We start from the raw sequence: 13,651 nt of genomic DNA, 5'->3' as shown, positions 1-13,651 counted from the left end.
AGATGTGAACCTTTTCCAGAAATCTGTAAAATCAAATAGAAAAGTAAATTCCATCTACTGATATCCTAAATACCCCTATTAAAGCTTTCCAAAGCTGAGTCATTTTCCAATATACAAATTATTATTCTTACAATTTCATTTAACCTAAACCTGTCGACTAACCTGGCCTATAAACTTGTCTAAGTTGTATTTTGTGGCTATTTTGTATTCTCCCTCTATCTTACAGTTCTAGGTTCCCTTTTCTACATACAAAGTTAAACAGCATATGGGTTGTCTGTCTCTGCTGTCAGTATCTTAGTGACACCTTAGAGGAGTTTTTGTAATTCTTTGACTCATTCAGTAGACACCACTGAATATAGCTTATCAAGCAAAGTGCAAGGCTCAAATGAAAAAAACAACTGAAGAATCAACCCACAGTATGAGAAAAATGTTTGACAGCTATTCCCGGACAGAGAACTATCAAGAATATATAGTAAAAGTTACCAAAAAAAAATTAGACCTCCCAAAATGAAAGACTCCGTCAACTGAGATGAACACACACTTCTCAGAAGTACAAATGGCCAATAAGTGTATGAAAAAAACTTTCAACATCAGCCATTAGACAAATGCAACTTAAAACAACCTAGAGATTCCATGTTACCCCAGAAAGAATGGTTATCATCAAGATATTAAATAACACATGCTGGCGAAGCTGTGTATGTGGGCCTTTCTTCATTACTGGTATGAATATGAACTAGTACAACCCCTTTGGAAATCATCAAAAAATAAAACATACAAATTCCATTGGACCCAGTTATTCCCCTTCTAGGTATCTTCTTCAAAGAGGTAAAGACATCATATTACAGTGATACATGCATATCCATATTTGTAGCAGCACACTCCTAATAGTTAAATCTTCAATTAGCAATAATTGCACCTTGGATAAACCTCATTGGCTACGATACTGCCACTGTGCAAAGCTAATATACTGCTTACTTGCTTGCTTTTTTTTGTGGTACCAGGGATCAAACTCAAGGCCTCACACTTGCCAGGCAGGCACTTATGCCACTGAGCTAAATCCCTGGCCCTAATAGTTAAATCTTGAAAGTAGCCCAAATGTCCATCAACAGAGAGATTTTAAAAATGTATTTCCATTCAACGGAGTACTACTGTGACATAAAGATGAATAAGTCATTTGTAGGAAAATGAATAAACCTCAATCCACAACATTAAGTGAAATAAATCAGACATACAAGCTTATGTACTGTATGATTTCTCACATAAACCCAATGCATAAATAAATTAGCGAAGTAGAGGATGGAAGCTAGGCAATAGGGAGATCTTTTGTAAATGGAAAGGGGACCAAGAGATGAAGGGAAGGAGAAGGGGAACATAAAAAGAGTAAGATGTTGCAACTTCAACTCTTGTACCAACTCCCCACAGTGAATGTACGCATTCACTACATATCATAAGTGTGCACCAATGAAAACCTGAAATGCAGAGTTTTCAGAGCATGGGAAGAGACAGAGAAGGAGTTTGGGAGGAGTAAAGGACATGAGGGAAAGAGGAAAGGAAACGATTACAATACACTTTCAATGCTACTAGAAACACTGCAGTGTGCCTCACATAGTTGAGTTTATTCGTTTATTTACTGAGAAGAGGTCTCACCCTGTAGTGTAGGCTGGTAGCCCAGACTGGCTTCAAAACTGGCAGCAATCCTGCTTCAGCCTCCCAACTAAAGGTGAATTTAACCTGGTACCTTTCTCCTCTCTCTCTCTCTCTCTCTCTCTTTCTCTCTCTTTCTCTCTCTCTCTCTCTCTCTCTCTCTCTCTCTCTCTCTCTCTCTCTCTCTCTCACACACACACACACACACACACACAGAGCCGCTCAGATGCACAGCAGGTTCTGCCCACCAGCAACTCTCCGTTGGCTGACCACTATGGGAGCTGAAAGGCAGAGGCCTCTTTCTCAGGGGCCTGCTCCTTTCTGTTTCACTCTAACTCCTAGAACAGTGCATGGTTTATTGTTACTGTTATTTTTCTGAATACTTTTTAACTGGTGGATTTCCTACTGTTAGCAGTTTAGGTAATATGCCATAGTTTTACTCATTATTTTCTAACTAAATTAGAAATACAGCTTAGACTTCTTAGGTCCAGTTCCTCTTTAAAGAGAGTTGATGGGGGCTGAGTGTAGCTCAGCAGCACAGTGCCAGCCTGGCAAGCTTGTGGCCCTGGACCCTGAGTTTGATTCCCGGTACCAGAAAAAAAAAAATCGTGGATGGGAGCTGTGTGTGGTGGCACACACCTGTAATTATAGCACTTTGGAGGCTGAGGCAGAACAGCCATGAGTTCCAGGCTGGATTGGACAACACAGTGAGTTCAAGGTCAGCATGAACTACAAAGTAAGACCCTGTCTCAAAGCAACAAGAGAGTTGATGAAAAGTATCTTCATAGTTTCAACTTTTAAATTTAAAATTTCTATGTTTGCTTGTGCAGCCTAATTTTTGTGCTATTGGGAATCCATTTTACATTTTTCCTGGGAGGCCCAATACAGGCACAAGTTTTGTAAGTTGCCTATAAATGTTTAGTTTATTAAATATTCTTATATTGTCTCTTATTTTCTCTTCCTATTAGTTTTTTTGAGAGAGGGTCTCACTATGTAGTTCAGGCTGGCCTTGAGTTCACTATGTAGCTGAAGCTGGTCTCAAACTTGCAATGATCCTCCTGCCTCAGCCTCTGGAGTGAGTGCTGGGATTACAGGAATATGCTATCATGCCCAGCTCTTCCTATCAGTTTTTGCATTACACATTTGAACATTTTATTTTGAAATGCTTTCACAGATTTTGAAGTTGCAAAAATACTTTTAAAAGTCTCATGTGCTGTTCACCAACATTCCTCAAATGTTAATGATTACTAGTTTGCTTTACCAATCTCAACAACCCCCTCCCCCGGTGAATGCTCGAAGGACTGGAGCTTCAATTGTTGGGACCTCATTTGACACATACACAGCACCTGACATCTTGGCATACAACGGTAACTACTGATTCAGTGGGTCCAAGAGCTTCAAGAAAACCAGTATAGCTGGCACTCTGCCAGACCAGTGGTGCATTGCCATGTGACTTCTATCCACAGAAAAGCATCAGACCAGTGTACACTGTACATATGTAACTGTTACACGTCAATTTAAAAACAACACATGTATTTTGTAGCTGGGCATGTGGTGCCTACCTGTAATCCTTGTACTTTGAGGATGAGGTACAAAAATCACAAATAAAAAAAAAAAATCCTGGGGATGTAGTTTGTGCAAAGGCCCTTGATTCAATTCCTAGTGCACACACACACACCATGCAACCAGAAGATATGTCTTTAAAAATTTTCTTTCCAGGCTAAAGATGCAGCTCAGAGTTAGAAATCAGCACGTCTGAGGACCTGGGTTCAATCTCTGGCACCGTAAATAAAGGAACAAACACATTATTCCTGATGTGGTGTACCTTCACTGCGTAACGCGTCAGTGTATTTCTTAGGAGACACAACAGAATTAAAATTATCAGGCATGAACATTGGTAAGACACTTTACATTCATTTCATCAGTGATCCAGTTAATATCCCTAACAACAACCACAACAAATCAGACAGGTGTGGGGGCACACACTTGTAAGGTCAGCACTCTGAGAAACTGAGACAAGAGGATGCTAAGTCAAGTCTACCCTAAGCAGTGCAGTAAGACTGCCTCAGGATAAAAAAAGTTTAGGAAAAGACTGGAGATAAAATTCAGTGCAAAGGACTGAGATTGGATCCCCAATAATGGGAAGGAGGGCATTTACCTATGTCCCCTTAGCCTTCTACAGTGTGAAACAATTTCTCAGTCTTTTTCTTCATTTTTTATCTATGAAAAAATAAACATTTTGTAATGAATTAAAAGGACAATAGTTATTACAATGTGTATAGTTCTCAAAATGCTTAGCTGGAGTAAAAAGATTTTTTTTTTTTGAGACAGTCTCGCTATGTAGTGCAGGCTGGCCTCTAACTCAGTGATCCTCCTGCCTCAGCCTCCAGAGTACTGGGATAATACAAAGATTCTCACAAGGAAGAAATAGACAACACAACTTTCTTTTCAATGAACTAAAATAAATTAGAAGTATAAATGCAACTAATTAACATATATATTGGAATACTTTTAAAACAATGGAATTTGTAATTTGGGGAAGTATTTGAACTTTTCCATACTTCCTATTTATCTCTATTTTGTTATTTGTACATCTGTATGTTTCTCATGTAAGAGGAAACCATGTATATATAAGCTTGTGTGTCTGAGTTTTCACTTAAAATGCTTTCAAGTTGTATTCTTTTCCCTCCAAATCCCTCAAGCCTTTTTTTCTTTATGGTAGCCCAGTCCTCCACTGAATAGCACCTATTCCTTACCCATTTATCTGCTGGAGGACATATACACTGTTTCCAAGATCTAGCTATTATAAACACAGGTGGGTATATATCCCTATAATACGGTTTTAACAGTTTTGGACAGATACCTGGGAGAGGAATAGCATGGTGAACAGAATTTCTAGTGTTGGTATTTTGTGGAAGCTCCACACTGATTTTTATCCTGGCTGCATGGTTTCACATCCTACCAGCCACCTAGTAGAGTTCTTCCCATCCCACCCCCACCCGGAAACCTCACCAGTGTTTGTCATTATTAGACATTTTTGATGACACACATGGTTTCTTGGGTAAGACAATTGTCTGACGTTTCTTTTCTTTGTTTGTCTGCCAGTGTGTTTGGTTGTTTTGAGCCAGGGTCTCATCAGGTAGTACAGGCTTGCCCTGAAAGCACTACGCAGCCCCGGCTGGCCTCAAACTCGTAGCATTCCAACCCTTCTGAGTGCTGGGATTATAGATGGTCCCCAGGCTCGGCTTCCCACTGTGCTCTTCACTTGTATTTCTTGGATGCCCAGTGATGATCAGCGATTTTTCCATGAAATTATTGGTCATCTGTACTTCTGCGAAGTGTCTATTCAATTCAGTTGTCCATTTTGAGACTGAGTTGCTCATTCTGTGGGGTGTGGAGGACCACCTGGATGACTCTCCTTGAACAAATAGCCATTAGCCAGGTCTTGTACATATCAGCACATGGAGACGGCACTAGGTATATGGATCAGGCTGAGTCATTTCCTTTTTCCCTTCAATTGTCTCTAAGCAATGTAAACAGGGCCAGCTGAGGTGCTGCTGCGTAATCTTTGAAGCTAGGCAATGACAGTTAACAGTGGCTGTTTCCCCACCTGGTGACTCCCATCAAACCAAGGTTGAGCCTGCAGGACGCAGAGCTACCTCTCCAGGGATGAGCCTTGGGAAAGATGCTATCACCTCCCTGAGCAGAGAAGTTTGCTATCTCAGCTGTGCCATGCAGATTGGGCTTTCTGCATACCCTTCTCTCTATATACTGCAGAGGGGCTCTCAGGACTCCTGCAGCGCCCAGCTCACAGGACTATCTCCTGCCATTCTCAGTCACTCACCCTCAAACCACTCCCCTCTTTGAGAATTAATAAAACTCAAGTTGGGCTGTGGGTTGAGCTCTTTGTTCGATCAATCTTCACCTTCACTGGATGCCCCTCATAATTATAACTATGCCTTAGAGTCTTTATTCTCACTATGGGTTGTACTGGAAGTGGTAGACTGGAATTAACTTGCTAGAATTCCAGTAACTTTTCCATGGGATTACAAATACAAATTTCCCAGACCGTGACAAAGATGGAGCGGGGGGAGCGGTCTAAATATTTTGAGTAATAATTTGTCTATAGAATAGGTAGCAAAGCCAGGGATTTAGCAGCACAAGTGCCTGCCTGGTAAGCACACAGTCTTGAGTTACAACAGGAAGCAAAATTTTTTTTACATTGTGTAAACTGTCTGTTCACTATTGGTTGTTCCCTTTGCTGTGAAGAAACTTTAATTTGATGTGATCTCATTTGTTGTTTTATAGTATTATTTCTTGTGCTACTGTTTTGGTCTTGTTGTGTTGTCCAGGCTGGCCCTGAACTCACTATGCAGTCGAGGCTCGACTCAAGCTCATGGTGATCCTGCCTGAGCCTCCTGAGTGCAGAGATTAAAGGTGTGAGCCCTCATGACTGGCTACACTGAAGTTCTGTTCAGGAAGCTTTTGCCTATACCTATGTGTTAGAGAGTTACATCTATTTCTTCTTCCAGTAGGTGTTTCTGTTCTAGTATTTAAAACTTTGACCCATTTTGATTTCAGTTTAGTACATAGTGAGATATATGGGTCTAGACCCAGTCTTCTGCATGTGATAACTGATTTTCCCAGCACCGTTTATTAAAATAGCTACCTTCCGTTTGGTATGCATTTTTGGCTCCTTTGTCAAAGATCAAACAGTTGCACTTTCCTTGGATTGTTTCTACTTCTTCTATTCTGTTCCATTGGTCCACATTCCTGTTTTTGTACTAGTACCATGCTCTTTTATTGACTGGAGCTTTACAATATAACTTCAAGTCTGAGATTATGATGTCACCTGTTTTGCTTTTGTTACCTAGGATTGTTTTTGCTATTCTGGGTCTCTTTTGATTCCATATAAATTTTAGGGTGGTTTTCTCTAGCTCTGTGAGAAATAAGGTCGGCAGTTTGATTTAGATTGCATTAAATCTGTATATCTGGGGGGGCTGGGGATTTAGCTCAGCGGCATAAGCGCCTGCCTTGCAAGTGTGTGGTCGTGAGTTCGATCCCTAGTACCGATAAAAACGAAAAAGACAAAAAAAAAAAAAAAAACCTGTATATCTGTTTTGGAAGCACAGCCATTTTGATTATGTTGCTTTGGCCTAACCATTACTTTTTCATTTTCTGATGTCCTCTCTGATTTCCTTTTTCAACTTGATGTAATTGTCATAGTAGAGCTGTTTCAGTTAATGCCTAAGTATTAAATTTTTTCATGCTATTGTCAATGGTATTGTTTTCTTAATTTCTTTTTCCAGTGAGCTCATTGTTAATGTATAGGAGTGCTATTGATTTTTGTGTGCTTACTTTGTATCCTGCTACACCACTGAATTCAATGATCAGTTTTAGCAGTCTTTTGGTGAGGATTTTGGGGTCTTTCAAGTAAAGACCACGTTACCTGCAAATAATGCTCTCTAGATGTTGACCTTTCTTATCAGTATTCCTTTTCTTTCCTTCTCTTGCCTGACTGTTCTGGCTAATGCTTCAAGGGTTGTGTTGTACAGCCATGGTGATAATGGACATCCTTGTCTTGCTCCCAAGTCTAGAGAGCAGGCTTTCAACCTTTCTCCATTTAATACAATGACATGGCAGTAGATTGGTCATGAATGGCTTGTATCAGGTCAAAGTAACAATCTTCTAATCCTATTTTCTTCAGGGTTTTTAGATGCTGCCAAAGGATTTTGCTGCATATATTGAGATGATCATGTGATTTCTGTATATGTTAAACCATCTTTTATCTCTGGGAGAACGCTACTTGATCATAGTATACAATCTTTTTCATGGTTTGCGTTCTGTTTGCCAGTATCATAAGGATTTTTGCATCTATGTTTGTTAGAAAAATTGGTCTACAATTCTCTTTTTCAGCTGGATCTTTGATTTTGGGATCAGGATAATGTTTGTTTTGAGAATGATTCTGGAAGTATTCGTTTCCTCTCAATTTCATTAAAAGATATGAGGAATGTTGTTGGTGTTAGATCTTCTCTGAAGTTTCTATAGAATTTGGCTGTGAATTCATCAAGTCTTGGGCCCATCTTAGTTGGTAATTTCTTTTTCTGTTATTTTTACCACTTCAACTTTATTGCCCGTTATTGGATTATTCAAAATTTTCAAGTAATCTTGGTTCAGTTTCGGCAACACAAAGGTATCTAGAAATCTCTCCATTTTTTTCTGAGTTCTCCAAACACTTGCTATCTGTATTTGTAATGTAGTTGCTAATAGTTTTCTGTTTTTCAGCAGTGTCTGTTGTGATCTCACCCTTTTCATTTCTCACTGCATTAATTTGTCTTACTCTTAGACTGGCTGAGGAGTTGTCTATTTTATTCTTTTAAAGAACCAGCTCTTCTAGTCATTCATTCATATTATATTTTTAGTCTCCATTTCATTAATTTCTGCTCTGATCTTAATCATTTCTTTCCTTGTACAAGCTCTGAGTTTGGGTGTTCTTGGCTTTCTGAGATCCTGAGATGTATTATTAGGTTATTTGGATGCACTCTATTTTTCTGATGGGGGCATTCATTTTTATCAATTTCCTTTGTAGAACTGCATTCTTTTTTTTTTCTTTTTTGGCTTTTTGAGACAGGGTCTCAGATATAGTTAGGCTGGCCTTGAACTCGCAGGAATCCTCCTGCATCAGCCTCCCGTGTGCTGGGATTACAGGTATGCGTACCACGCCCGGCTCTAGAACTGTATTTGTTGCATGTCCCATAGTTCTAGTATGCTGTACTGGCATTATCATTTAATTATAGGAGCTGTCTTTTTTCTTACTTATCGCCTTTGACCCATTAATTATTGAAGAGTGTGTTGTTTAATTTCCATGTTTGCATAGTTTCTGTTGCTATTGATTTCTAGTCTTATTGCACTGTGATCTGATAATATGCATGGTAAAATTTTGAATCTGTCACATTTACTTAAGCATGTTTTATTAACCATTATGTCTGTTTTGGAAAAAGAACCACGCCTGGCTGAAAATGTGTATTCTGTTGTTGAGTGCAACATTCTGTATATATCTATTAAGTCCATTTGTTTGATGAAAGTTTGGCTCAACTCTGACATTTCTTTGTTGATTTTTATTTAGCTGACCTATTTGTAATAGTGGGGTATAAAGAGCCTTCATATGACTATATCGAGGCTTATCTGATCCTTTATGTCCTTTAGAATTTGTTTTATGAAGTTGGGTACACTGTGGCTTGGTGCATATGTGTTTGTAATTGTTATCACTTCCTACTGGGAAGTTGTGTTTACCAAGATATGATGTCCTTCTTTGCCTCTTTTGATCAGCTTTGGCTTAAAATTCACGTTGCCTAAAACAAGATAGGTTTTCCTGCTTGTTTTTAGGTTCCTATTACATGAACTACTTTTCATCATCTTTTGATTTTTGGTTTATAAATCCGTGTTAAATGTTTTTCTTGTATACAGCATATTGTTGGGTTTTGTCTCCACTCTGCTAATCTGTGTCTTTTCATTGGTACATTAAGTCCATTTACATTGACAGTTATGAATAGGTATTAATTTATTCCTGTCATTTCCTGCTGCTGCTTTGCTTTCTTTTCCTTCTACTTATTGTCCATTTCTGATGTACTCATTTCATTGGACATTCTGGTATTGTTAGCTTTACTGTTTCCTAGAATATCCTCGAGAATTATCTGGAGTGTTGATTTGATGGTCAAGAATTTCTTTGGGCTTTCTTTATCATGGCAGTATCTTATTTCTCCATCAATTTTGAAAGATAGTTTTGCAGGATATTACAGTATGGATTGTTATGTTGTTTTATGAGCTAGAAATACTTCGTTCTAAGCTTTCCATGCCTTTAAGGTTGTGTTGAAAAATCTGTTGCAACTCTGATATGCTTTCGCTTGTGGGTGATTTGTTGCTTTTCTCTAGTAGCCTTTAAGAATCTGTTCTTGTATTGTACTTCTGGGCTTTTAATTATGATAACTATGTAGTGTGGAGTGTTTCTTCTTCTGATCACAATTACTCAGGGCTCCATATGTTTTACTTACTTGTATGTTAAATTCCTTTTCCATATGTGGGAAGTTTTCTGCTGTTACTTGAACAGGTTTTGTATGTCTTTTTATCTTCTGATTTTTTGCTAATTCCAATTACTCTTACGTTAAGCCTCTTTGAGTCATCTAGGAACAGTTGGACCCACTGTTCCTGTTACGTTGTCGTTCTTTGATATCTCTTCATTAATGGATCACTGAGCACAGTCCTGCACTCCAGGTCTGACACTTGACTTTGCACTGGTTGCCTTTGCTGCCCCTACTTTCAACCACATTTTCAATATCCTGAATTTCCATTTGGAAGTTTCTTTTTTTTTTTAATTTAAAGAAAAGTAAACAAAAAAATACATGGAGATAAAAAAGGGTAGAAATAATACAAAATTACAGAAAAACAAACGGTAAGAAATCGCTGGTTGATAAGTTACATATTATCATCTTAGAAATAGCTGTTCAGGTTACAAAGTTAAAGTATTTAGAATGACATTCAAAAAGTGACACTACAAACAGTTCTGCTCAATGATTGAACAAAAACCCAGTAATATGGTTATCAGTCCTACACACTTGTTTTACATCTCAAAGAGGGTAAGATTAAACATAGCAGAACAGAACAAAACAGTTAAACAGTTAAAAACCAATTTAAAAAACCAGTTAAAAAACCAATTTAAAGAAATACAGATTTCAAAGCAAGTCCACTGAAGATCTTCACTGTCTATCTAACTGTCTCTAGTTTCTTACAAATAGTTGTCCCCATCTTCACCCACTTTATATACTTATTGCATATTACAGAACTAATCAAATCATTACAGGATGATGAAGGCTTTTTAGGTCTTCAAGATCCAACATTGGGGAAGACAATAATAACTACCATCGCATCTCTCCTTCTCTTCGTGGTAGCCGTCCCCATCTCTACATATGCTGAAATTGAACTCAAGAGACCAGACCAATGTCATTCTAATCAGCGAACAATAGTATTGTTAGAATTTATATCATAATGCTACAAAATTAGCATTGGGTTTCTTAGCGTCTCTTCTTCAGGGTATCTGTTCACTACATCTTGCATTATATAATCTGTTCCTGTAAATAATTTTTTAAAAAAAAAACTCATGTGTGAATTTCTACATATATATCTATCCTCTCTGTATTATAGGGAAAACCAAGTCGTAACAAGACAGCAAAACAAATTGCTAGAAAAACATGCAATGGATAAGACATATAAGACCACAATATAGGTGATCTTCTGCAATTACTATGTTTTCTCTTGTTATTTTCAATAGATTTGTCCACAACACTGGCTTAATATAGTTAAACATAGTATTACCTATTTTTATAAAAACACAACTTTGAAAGCATTGTAGGATTTGAGAGCTGTTAATAGTTAATACCAGTATGGATATCCTTTACATCTTGTCATCTTCAGAGTAGTCGCCTCTACTTTTAGGGTTGATACTAACAAGCATACCAAATTCAAATAAAATCAGCCAAGGCAAACCCATGGTCTTATGATTCAGATTCAGTTAAGATCAGTCATAGTAAGACAATGTAAATAATACAGGATTTCAGTTTAAGTTAATAGGAAAGTAAGGATAGTTACCATGGTATAACCTGCTATTTTGGGGTCAGATGTCTGTGCCCTCAAATCTGACATGAGTGGACAGATCAGAACAAATTAAATTCAAACTAAATATGGCGATAACACTACTGTGTCTTTTAAATCCTGATACACTATTAACAATGACCTCTGCCTTTTTTTATAGTGTTTCAGAGCTGTCTATACTAAAGACTATAGCTTACCGTCTCTGCCTCATGTCTGCTACTCCACTTTTCTGCTATAATTTGTCCACTTTATTCCCTCATTCCACTGTCTGCCCCGTTCATTGAGGCCTCTCTGCCACTGTTGCTGGAATCCTAGTATCCTTTCCTCTCTTTCTCTGGAATGTCCTTCAGCACTCTCTGTAGGGATGGATTGGTGGCCACGAACTCCCACAGTTCCTCCTTGTCTTGGAAGCATCTTATTTCTCATCTTATTAATTTTGAGAGAGAGTTTTGATGGGTATATGAGCCTTGGTTGCATATTATTTTCTTTCAGGACTTGGAATATTTCTCCCCATTCCCTTCTTGACTTAAGAGTTTGTGTTGATAAGTCTGTTGTTATTTTGATAATTTTCCCGTTTTAGGTAATCTGCTTCTTTTCTCTGGCTGCTTTTAATATTCTGTTCTTTTGGTAGATTTCTGGAATCTTGATTATTATATGTCTAGGCGTAGATCTGTTTTGGTTGTAGGTAGTTGGTGTTCTGTATGCCTCTTTTATCTGGATATCATTTCTTTTTGCTATACATAGGAAATTTTGCTTTAATATATCTATGAATATTCTTTGTATTTCATTTTTGGTTGCTCCTGCTTCCTCACTCACATTCTTTATTCTTAAGTTATGTATCTTTTTGTCATCTTCTAGCCTTTGAATTGTTTCTTCCTGATTCCTTGTTATTTTTAAGAGGCCTTTTTCTTTCACGATCATATGCCATAAATCTCTCTTCAAGTTTCAGAAGGCTGTCTTTAGTTTCTGTCAGGATATTTTGCCAGTGTTCAATGGAGTTTTTAGTTTCCTGGTAATCTCTTTGGATCTGTTTCATGTATTCTAAGTTATGTTTAAATTCTTCTTCAGAAGTTTCTCTTTCTTTTCTGATTTCCTCAGTTCTTCCATCTGTGTTCTCTTGGGTGGGGCTTGTCATTTCTTTAATTAATCTCTTTATATCTTGCCTCACTTGGATCAGGAGTACAGCTATAAATTCATCTATGAGGTCATTTTTAATTTCGGCTGATGCTGTGTCCAGTATTGGATGGTTACTGTGCTTGTTCTCTTCAGTGTTTACTTCTCCTGGGCTTATTTTCTCATGTTGGGCAGCTGGAGATTTTTTAAAATTTTTATCTCTTGCCATGTTTCTGGATTCTTTCAGACTGGAGTGTCCTGGGGGTCTCTGGCCCTCTCCATCCGTATTGCTTAGGGCCTTTCAGAAGCATGCTAATCTGAGTTTTTGTTGTCCTCCCCAATTTGCTGTTATCTGGGGTAGGCTGGGATGCAGGGGCGGTACAGGCTAGCCTCCAGCCTCTGTGCCAGTCAATCCGTAAATTAGGCTGTACTTTCTGGATGTCACTGAGTTGTGACAATTTTGTATCTGCTTATTGGGCCCCAAGCAGAGGCTTGGTTCAGCCCCAGAAGATCCTGCCAGTTCTCTCTGTGCCAGAAGCAGCTGACTAATGTCACTGTGGCACAGGGTTCTCTTCCAGACCTCTCTGTGACAGGAGCACCAGGACAGCGGGTCTGCCCAATTCCAAGATGTCTTCCACTAGTCCTCTGTATGACACTGAAGCCAACACGGCGTCAGGCTCTGCCCAATTTCAAGATGTCCTCCACCAGACCTCTCTACAGGGGTGACTCGGTGATGTCACCGAGCTGCTGGTTCTGCCCAACTCTAAGATGTCTTGCGCCAGACTCTCTGTGTTATTGATGTCCCCGTGGTGGTGGGCTCTGCCCAATTCCAAGATGTTCTCTGGCCAACCCCAGCAGCCACGGGACCCAGTCCCCAGTACTCACCAGGGCTCGGTGTAGGTCCTACTCTTGAGGCCACTGCACACCATGCAGCTCGCCCTCACTGCGCTCCCGGCAGTGTTCGGCTTGAGAGCTCCAGAGCCTTTCACAATCTCCTCTGTTGCAGCGGGGCAGTCCTGGCTGCTTCTCCGGGTCCCGGGTCTTAATTTCCAGCAGTCACCAAACCCCCATGTGGAAGTTTCTTATGGGCTCTATTCTTTTCTACACTGGGCATTTATGTTCTGCTTCTCTTTCTTTAGTTCCAAGCTGTTTATTAGTGTCTTTTCTGAATTCAATGATCATTTGTTTCATTACAGTAATTATGCAATTTGTTTTACCTTCTTTAAACTCACTAAGCACCTTGTAGAAT

General features: G+C 38.9%; 1 protein-coding gene and 1 non-coding gene across 2 annotated transcripts in view; both read right to left on the bottom strand.

Annotated features, from left to right (window-relative positions):
- Positions 1-13,651, bottom strand: part of G3bp2 (G3BP stress granule assembly factor 2) — an 82,735-nt gene that overhangs the window by 30,852 nt on the left and 38,232 nt on the right. The gene's annotated exons all lie outside the window — the stretch shown is intronic.
- On the bottom strand, positions 815-961 carry LOC111756713 (U4 spliceosomal RNA). Its single transcript, XR_002791128.1, has one exon. It is a non-coding gene; the product is annotated as a U4 spliceosomal RNA (small nuclear RNA).

This window comes from Cavia porcellus, unplaced genomic scaffold (genome assembly GCF_034190915.1).
Source record: "Cavia porcellus strain 051 isolate PalLab524CR breed Dunkin Hartley unplaced genomic scaffold, mCavPor4.1 scaffold_5, whole genome shotgun sequence".
Taxonomy (NCBI): Eukaryota; Metazoa; Chordata; class Mammalia; order Rodentia; family Caviidae; genus Cavia; species Cavia porcellus.
Note: the sequence above shows the minus strand (reverse complement) of the source record. Positions and strands in the feature narration are given on the sequence as shown.